Source organism: Galeopterus variegatus, unplaced genomic scaffold (assembly GCF_000696425.1).
Source record: "Galeopterus variegatus unplaced genomic scaffold, G_variegatus-3.0.2 Scaffold842, whole genome shotgun sequence".
Lineage (NCBI taxonomy): Eukaryota > Metazoa > Chordata > Mammalia > Dermoptera > Cynocephalidae > Galeopterus > Galeopterus variegatus.
Genome location: NW_007726953.1, coordinates 309697 through 319374, shown reverse-complemented (window position 1 = coordinate 319374; position 9678 = coordinate 309697).

Genomic DNA, 9678 nt, shown 5'->3' with positions numbered 1-9678 from the left:
TATATTATTTATATTATTATATTTAGCTTTAGTGTTATAATGGGGTGTCCTGGGGACTGAGTAGTCAGGGCTGATCATGGGGGGAAAAATCTTCCATTATGGACTCATAATAAAAAAGAGAGGATATGGGAAATAAACTAGGCTACAATTAAGAATTTCTCCAAGAGTCATCTTGAACACGTATAATTATTGTTGACTTTGAAAATGGTGGACTTCTTGTATTCTGAAAAAAATAAATTGGTATGTTATTCTGAATAAGAAAATCTATGGGGAAAAAATAATGAAAAAGTAAATGGTCTCTGGCTTTCTCAATTACTCTCTTTGTTACTCTTTTTCAAATATTCTAGATTGTATACAGAACTCTGATGAAAGGTCTTTCTAGAAAAAGAAAATCATCAGAAGGTACAGGAACATAAACCTATAATTCCAAGTACTTCTTTCTTATGCTTTCAAATGGGAGACCGAAGCAGTGAGAACATAAAATTATATTTAGTCCAGCTCTTATTATTAACAAAAGTAGAAGACCAACTTTGTAAATACATTACAAACTTTTGGTCTACTTACTGAATCCAAAATTTGGATATGTTTTGTTTGAGTTACACAACGTTTTAAAGATTGATCCAAGGTCAAAACTCAGGGGACTTTATTAAAAAGTCTGAATTTTAGACTTCATAAAATATGGCAACATAGGGCCTGCAGTTCACCATAACAATAAGAAGTGGAGCTAAGTAGTATCTTTCCTTTACAGACCAGATGCCCCGTCACGTGGACCACAGACTTCACTGCTCCTCTGTCCCTTGGACTCTAAGATTTTTCTTGCACTCAGCCCCCATCACTGATTTATATTACCTGCCTGGTGCCCATAGCCCTGTAAAAAAATAAATAAAATGAAAAACAGAAGACTGCAAAAGATGGTTTAGGACAAGTACCTGAAGCATTTTTTAACTCAAATTTTCATGAATATAATGAAAGAATTCATGATGAATGAACTTACACTCTGAGATAAGAATTACATATTTTGTTAATAACAATTTTATTGAGACATAAGTCACATACCATCAAATTCATCCTTTTAAAGTGTAGAATTCAGTAGATTTTAGTGGATTCGTAGAGTTGTACAACTATCACCACTATCAAGCTCCAGAACATTTTTATCATCCTCCAAAATAACCACGTACTCATTAGGAGTCACACCCCGTCCTTTCCTCCCCTCCCTGGCTCTGGCCCGTGTCAACCACTGATCTACTTCCTCTCTTTACGGGTTCGCCCATTCTGGATATTTCCTACACATTAAATCATACAACACGTGGTCTTTTTTCCCTGGCTTCATTCACTTACCATAATATTTTCAAGGTTTATACATATCGTAGCATGTATCAGTTCTTCATTTTGCTTAAAACTGAATAATATCACATTGTACGTATGTTCCATGTTTTGTGTATACATTTATCTGTTGATGGGCATTTTTGATTGGTTTTTTTTCCACCTTTAGCTATTGTAAATAATGCTGTGATAAACATTGGTGTACAAATATCTTTTGAACCCCTGCTTTCAGTTTTATTGGGTGTATACTAGAAGTGAAATTTCTGGATCATGTGGTAATTCTACGTTTAAATTTTTTAGAAACTTCCATACTGTTTTAAACAACAGATTCACCATTGTACATTCCCATCAGCAATGCACAATGGCTGTAATTTTTTTACATCTCACCAGAACTTGTTCTTTTCTGTCTTTTTTGTTTGCTTGCTTTTTTGTTTTATAATTATCATTCTAATGGGTATGAAGTGGTCTCTCACTATGGTTTGGATTTGCATTTTCCTAATGATTAGTGATGTTGAGCATTGAGCATCTTTTCATGAGCTTATTTGCCATTTGTATACCTTCTTTGAAGAAATGTCTATTCAGTTGTATTTTTAACAATGGATTCTTCGGGCTATATGTAAAAGATCACGTGATATATATAAAAGATCATGTGATCTGCAAATAGAGAGAATTTTACTTCTCTCTTTCCAATCTGGATAATTTTTATTTCTTTTTCCTGCCTAATTGCCCTGAAATTTCCAGTACGATGTTGACAGAAGAAGAAATAAATTACCAACAAAAATACATTTATATGGTCTTTTATATTTACTTATGCATTTACCTTTATAGTACTCTTAATTTCACCACGTAAATTAGATTTATTGTCTATTGCCTTTTTAAAAAAATGCTTGAATGATTCCTGTTACTATTTCTCATAGGGCAGTTTACTAGTGATAAATTCTTCTTTTGTTTATCTAGAAATACCTTTATTTTTTCCTTTATTTTTGAAGAAAAATTCTAAATATAGAATTTTGGTTATCAGTCTTTTCTTTCAGCACTCTATGCCATTCCGCTGTCTTCTTTCCTCCATGGTTTCTGAGAAGTTAGTCGAGAATCCCTTGTATGTGGTGAGCTGCTTTTCTGTTACTACTTTCAGGATTATCTCTGTCTCTGAGTATGATGTGCGTAGATGTGGATCTTTTTGAGTTTATCCTACTTGGTATTCATTGAGCTTTTTAAATATAATGATTAATGTTTTTCATCAAATTTGGGAAGTTTTCAGCCATTATTTCCTCAGATATTCACTTTAGCACTTTCTGTTTCTCCTTTCCTTGTGGGACTCCAATCATGTATATGCTGTTTAATGGTGTCTCAGAGCCTCTGAGGCTCTGTTTATGTTTATGACTTTTTTTTTCTTTCTGTTCCCTAGACTAATTCTTTCTTCTGCCACTTTAAATCTGCTGTTAATCCCATCTAGTAAATTTTTTATTTCAACATTCTTCTCTTCAGCTCTAAAATTTTTTTGTTTTGTTTTGTTTTATAATTCTTTTTTTTTTTTTCTTTTTTTGTCTTTTTTTTCGTGACCGGTAATGGGATCGCAACCCTCGGTGTCGCGCCTGCACCGCGCTCAACCAGTGAGCGGACCAGTCTCTATATGGGATCCGAACCCACGGTGGGAGCGCCGCCGCGCTCCCAAGCGCTGCACTCTACCAAGTGCCGCACTCTACCAAGTGCGCCACTGGGCCGGCCCTTGTTTTATAATTCTTATGTCTCTAGATTAATACGTTCTATTTGATGAGAGGTTGTTTTCATACTTCCCTTAGTTCTTTAGACATAATTTTCTTAAGTTATTTAAACATATTTAAAAAATGTATTTAAAGTCTTTACCTATTACATACAATATCTGGCTTTTCTTGAGGATGGTTTCTATTACCAGTTTTTTCCCCTGTGTATGGGCCATGTTTTCCTATCCCTTTGCATTTCTTATGATTTTTTTCTTGTTGAAGACTGGTTATTTTAAATCATAAAGTTAAGGGCTTTGAATTAATATGTTTTCCAACCTTTGTCAAGAGGTCCAAGCATGTGTATTGGGGCATGTTTCAATGCTCTGGTAAGCGCTTTATTACTTTGCTGTAGCATTTACTTTCTGCTTGGGAAGACCCTAAAGGTTCAGCCAGTGTGAGAGATTTAAGCCTTCTCATGTCTTCCTTTCATTTGTACAGCCCTGCTCATGGACATGGCCTTCTGTATTCCCAGGCATATGTCAGAGCTTTTCAAAGCCCATTGTAGATGGCTCATTCCCAGTTTTTCTTTTTAATTTTTTTTTTGCTCAGCCACTTGTTAGCCCTAACTGGTAAAGTCTCCTCAGGCAGTATTGATATAAAATAATTGCTGATTATTTTTGACAAATGCCCTGTGGCTAGTGCTGTTTGCATAGAGCAATATCTGAGTTACGTCAAATAAAGAAAATACTAAAAACTGAGATTTTCAGTGAGTTGCTAGACAGGTAAAATGGTGACAATTTTTTGGCAATGGCACTTTCAAAGATATACCAAATTTGTTCTTCCCCTTTCCGGTGGCAGGTGCTTGGCTGGTTTTTACAGCTACTGTAGTTTTGATTGTTTTCAAGGCTATCATGGAGTTGGGGAGAGTGATGGGATTCAGGCAAGTTAAAATAGCACAAAGCTCATGGTTCTTACCGAGATTCAGTCATTTTCTTGAATAAACACCCCCTGGAATATTGCAAGTCTTCAGTTAATTTCCAGAGTTCTAAAAAAGCTGATTTTAGCAATCTTGCCAATGTTCTCTTAAGGATAAGTTCTCTTAAGAAGAAGCTGATTTTCAGAAGTCCTGAGTCCACCATTCTGGAATTTGAAACTGAGAACTATATACATATTTTTGAATCAGGCAATTTCTAATGTTTAACTATTTTTGACTTACAAAAAGGCAATTTTATATGGTTCTAAATAGTATATTCTATTATGTGTTAACCTGAGCCTAACTGTTGACAACAATGTGGGAGTTCTGTAGTGTCGAGTGCTAAGTGCTGTGAGTCTCTGTTCTAGTTCAGTGCAGCTTCTTTCTTCTTTAAGTGCTGTTTGTTTTTAATGCATTTTGGATTGTTTTTAATCGATTCTACCTGGTCTAGAATTCATCAGAAATTGGTTTATGAATCATTACTGAATGTATGAAACAACGTTAGTGCTTGCTTTTGTACCTGCTCAAATGTTATTTTAAATACATACTTTTATCTATCAATGGTCTTATATTGAAAGTTGCCTTTCCAACTCCCTTTGCAAAGGCCAGGTGATGCTCTTTAAGTGTTTTCCTTTTTTCCAATTGCTGTCTGCTTAGTGTTTGTGCAACTCATTTGCTATGTTGAGTTATCTGCCTTGTGTTATCTACCTGTGTCTCCATTATCTTCAATAAAGAGCACTTTCTGTCAAGGAGTACAGGTTGGAAGGGTTATATTTGCTACCCAGCAGGAAAAGTCGCCTCCTGACCTGAAAATAAAATTTTTCCTGCATAGCATTTCCTGTACAATATGATTAATTATTCCTTCTTCAGCCAGCTGAAACATAGGAAGGAGATTTGCCATTTCTTTGCATTGTGCCCTAGAACAGGCAGGTTTTAATTACCTAGCTTAAGAGAAAATCCTCCTCTGGCTCTCTACTATATCCTGAATTTATTCCTAAACCTATTAGTTTGGGATTTGTCCATTTCTGTTTTCCAGTGAACAGAAAAGTGCCTGAACATTGTAGGTGTTCAGTAAATATTTGCAGAGTGAATTATTTTGAGGACCTTTTTAAATTTTCTAACCTCATTACCTCTTTAATAATCAGGGCATGCTCTGAGTTCAAAGGGGTTTTTCTCCATTTTTTGAACTCTCCATGTGCTTTTCATACTCCTTTTCTTATGAAATTTCTTCTGCCCGAAATACCCTGCCCACGGGCCCCTTCTACCCAAAGAAACTATATGCCCCCTTTGAGACTCTTCCTTTGCTTCCTTACAGTGCTAATAATTCCCACAACACATGTATACCTCTATTTTGCCTATTGCTGTAGGCTATCTTATATTCAAGTCAATTGTAAATATTATTACATACATGCTATGAATCAGGCATCTCTTATGAGGCATTTTAGATTCTCTCAGCCTCACCTGTCCTTTGGTCCAGTCACTACTGTGTACACCAGCTCTGTGTGGGCTCAGATGCACTTCAGCACAAGCAACCTGCTGGTGCTCCACCTGATGCCCATGTTTAGTACCTTTATCCTCCTGCACAGTTCTTCCCTATGGATGCTGAGGCATTAAATACTGCAGGAATCCATTTGGCTCTCACAAATGCACAACCCAGAAGTATGAGCCACTTCAGGCCATATGGGGTAAAACTTACCAATAGAAGACAGAAACTCATTAATAAATTCTGTCTTCCCTTTCCTCAAAGATTAAAAAAAAGCCTTGTTCAGATGACCTCAAAAAAGCCTGTATTGTGAGATCAAGCTATCATTCACATTTGACAGTTGGCAGTAGTTAGCTCCATAGCAAATTATTCTTTTCCCTTTTAAGTCCCGCTATCCCTTTTCTTCCTACTCTCAGAAATTCCTCTTCCTAATAAAGATGAACAAATTTGCCATAGGCTTTACTTTCTGGGAAACTCAGACTATGACACAATATTTACCTACTTTTAACACTAGGAAAACAATGAAGAAAATATAATTCATATCCTGAGGGACCTGATTGGGGAAAAGAAACATAAACTATTAACCATAATTAAAGATATCATCTGTAATAATTAATGCACAAAGTACTAAGGGAAGAGAGATGAAATGACATTAAATTCTGCTAGAGTATATAGGTTGGAAAGATTCAACACAGAAGATAACATTTGATTAGGCTTCAAAAAAAGGGAAAAATTATTCCAGGTGGTAAGAAGTTGAGAAAGGGCAATTGAGACCAAGAGAGTAACATGAATGATGGAAAAAGAGATGGGAAATTGCATTATAGACATTATCTAATCATTTGTATTCTTTATTTTATTGTAAGTTCTTCAAAGAGAAAGAATAAATATTATGCAACTTGGTAGCATTTATTCTTTCTTCCATTAATCTGGTAAAAAATTGTAATGTGCCTGGAACTTAATAATTGCTCAATAAGTAAGTTTTGCATAGGTCTGAGTTCTTAGCTAGCTTTTACAAACTAAAAACCAATGTCATTGTTCAAGTATTGTTTGCTCTCCAAGAGCAGATAAAACTCCATTGCTTTGTTATTTTGACAGAGCTTTGGACTTAGTGGAAAAAAAATTTGTGTACAGATTGTGTCTATGCAAGCCAGCCTCACAATGGCTACTGGAAGCATTTACGTGATCAAGCATTCCTGTACAATCCTCATGTGCCAATTCCCAGGATTAAGTGAAATGACTGGAAGGATATGGAAGATTTCAAGGGCAGAGGAAAGGGTCAAGACACAGAAATGTTTTGTGCTCGCTTCTCACCACATTGGATCTCTTATAAATTTGTGGCTATATTTTACTTACAATTCTACAATAATAAGACTTATTTGTTAAAAATAAATTATTTTAACATTTACCAGGCACCCACTATTTGCCAGCACTGTGTTAAACAATAAGACAGAAAATGCCAATTTATTCTCCTTTGCCAACACAATAGAATGGTGATGGCCACCTTGAGCAGAGGGTTGGGAGTTTTTAAGCCAAGTCTAGGCTCAGGCTAAAAGAGTTCTGTGATCAATTAAGCATTGCCTGTCCCTGATAAGCGAGAGAGGTGTTGGAGGGCATTTGCCTCATGTTGCTCTATCCGTCTCAGGACCACAGAGCAAAGTGTCTGAAAAGACACTTGCCTTTTCAGAGCTCATAAATTAGAGATGATACTTGCAGGTGACTACTGAAAATAGCTTAAGAAACTTGTACTGGAGACTAGAAGGGGGCATAATTCAAAGTTTGAGGGACAAGGCTGAAGATATTTCAAAGAGAGCCACTTTTATCTATTTTATATCTACAGCTTTCCTGCATAATTACATTCAAAAAACATTGCTGCAGAATTAAAAGTATGTGCAAAACATTATCATCCAACTCTTCTGCAGCTTATTTCCCAGAGTATTCATTTGTTCTCACTATGGAGAGACTCTGTAATATTGGTTCTCTTTCTATATATGTGCATTCAACATCCCTTAGGAGAATATGAACTCCCCAGAGACAGGGTCAGAGCATCTGCTTCATTTCAAACCCCCACCACACCTAGGAATAAATTGCCTGATTGGTACCTATACATACCCAGTCAGCTTTAGTGGTGCAAAAATTCTGAGAACAAGCATGATAAAAAACAAAATGAAACAAACAAAAAAAAATGGTTAATTCTGTCTTAACATCAAAGAAATCTTTTGTTTGCATCCAAAAATGTCCTTACCTGATGCTCACTTGAATAGCAGTATTTTTGCCAAATGGCCATTTAAAAACAGAGAGAGTCAAAATGATTAAATTCTAGATGCAGAGCCAATAAAATCATGGACTTGGAATATCATGGTTATATAGAGACAGTGAAAGGCATAGATAATTTAAAACAACAACAAAAAGCTCATTTGTCTTAGTGTTCGGGTTCACTTTTGCCCAGGTCCCTAATGTGGCTTACTGCCCTTTGTTCTGTGTGGAGGGGGGTGGGCTGCATCATGCCTCCTGGCTGGGCAGGCAGAATGCTTTAGACCATGGAGCTCTCAGTTCAAGAAAGGGCAAAAACTTGGACCCAACAGACCGATGATTGCCTTTGGTTTAATTCCAAATGAGAATCAGTGCAGCATGGCTCCTGATGGAAATGGACTGCACAAGGTAGAGATAAATTGATAAGATAACCACATAATTTGCAATCATTTGGCACTTACCCAGGCCAGTAGGAGCCCTACAATAAATCACGATTGTAAGACTGCAACTGCCGGGAACACATATAAAAATTAGCATTTTCACCCGAGCCAAATGAAGGTCCCTTCCCTTCCCTTCTATTTATTTCCACTCCTTTTTTTTCTTTCCTTTCACTTCCCTTTCTTTTCCTTTTGCTCCTCCTCTCCCTCCACATACAGCATGACATTTTCACAAATACCTTGAGCAGCCTGTGTGATGCACTCCATTTTAAAATTTGCACTGTTTTCCACAGTAACCTTCACTAATATATCAGTCCTAAAAACTTAATGTTGAAGGAATGGATGTATGAGAGAGAGGCATGTGATATATCCTCGAATTCCCAAAGCTTTGGCAAAAGGGGAATAAATGAAACAAAGTTTCGTAAAGTTTTTAGGTTCTGACTTGAAAGACCAAGTCAAGAAAAATTTTAATTTACCACTGTCCTTGTGCACGTTTGTTGTTTCTGAGCTGATAAATTCTTACTTTAGAATCAGAGTTGCTCCCTCCGTCCAGTTAAGAGAGTTAAGTGGAAATGTTATCTTCCAATGAACAGGTAGAGTATTACTCACAAACTATTGCCTGAATTGGAGAGAGGGAATGGTAAGTGGGAAAGAGTAGACATATCCAGCTGTACGAAGTTTGGGAAGAGAGAGCTGGATGAGAAATATATCTATAGAACTCATCAGCACACAGGTGTGGTATATTGATAGAATGAATAAATGGTTTTATTTCTTCTTTCCTCCAAGTATACATGACCTTTGCAAAGTGATTTTGCAGTTCCTCCCTTTACTTCCCTACTGTTTGAGGTGCAACCATAAAACTCGTTTTGGCTAATAAGATGTTAGCAGACTCCATGCAAGCAAAAGCTTATTATATGCTGATGTGTTTGGGCTTGCTCTTTTCTGCTTTTGTCATTATCATGAAAACAGTCAGCCCCTGGTAGTTGACTAGTCTGAGAACCTTCACTTAACCTGCAGCTTTGACCTGAGCTCAGACGGAATTAACCAGCCAACAGCTGACCCTCAGATATGTCAGTGATAATAAATGACTGATGTTATAAACCACTGAGCTTTGGAATGATTCTCTTTGATGATGACAATTATCATATCATTATTCTGTCCTGCTCTTCTGTATTCTGCACCCATCCATGTCATCTCACACTGATATTCATCTTAATTCCCACTGACACTGTTTTAAAGTTTTTTAACTTAAAACTTATTTACTTATTTATTTTGCATTGTACCCAGAAACTTTTGGAATGATTTGTTACGTGGCAATAGCTGACTGATACATAGGCAATATTAGAAAGCTTAAAGAAAACTAGTTCAGCCAGAGTAGAGCTATGAAAAGCTTTATAAGAATCAAGAAAAGTACAGTATAAAGTCAACCTCAGTAAGTTATAGTACATCTGGTTGATAGCTTTCCTTACCACATTCTATGTGTTAAAAATGGCTAAATTAAAGAGTAGA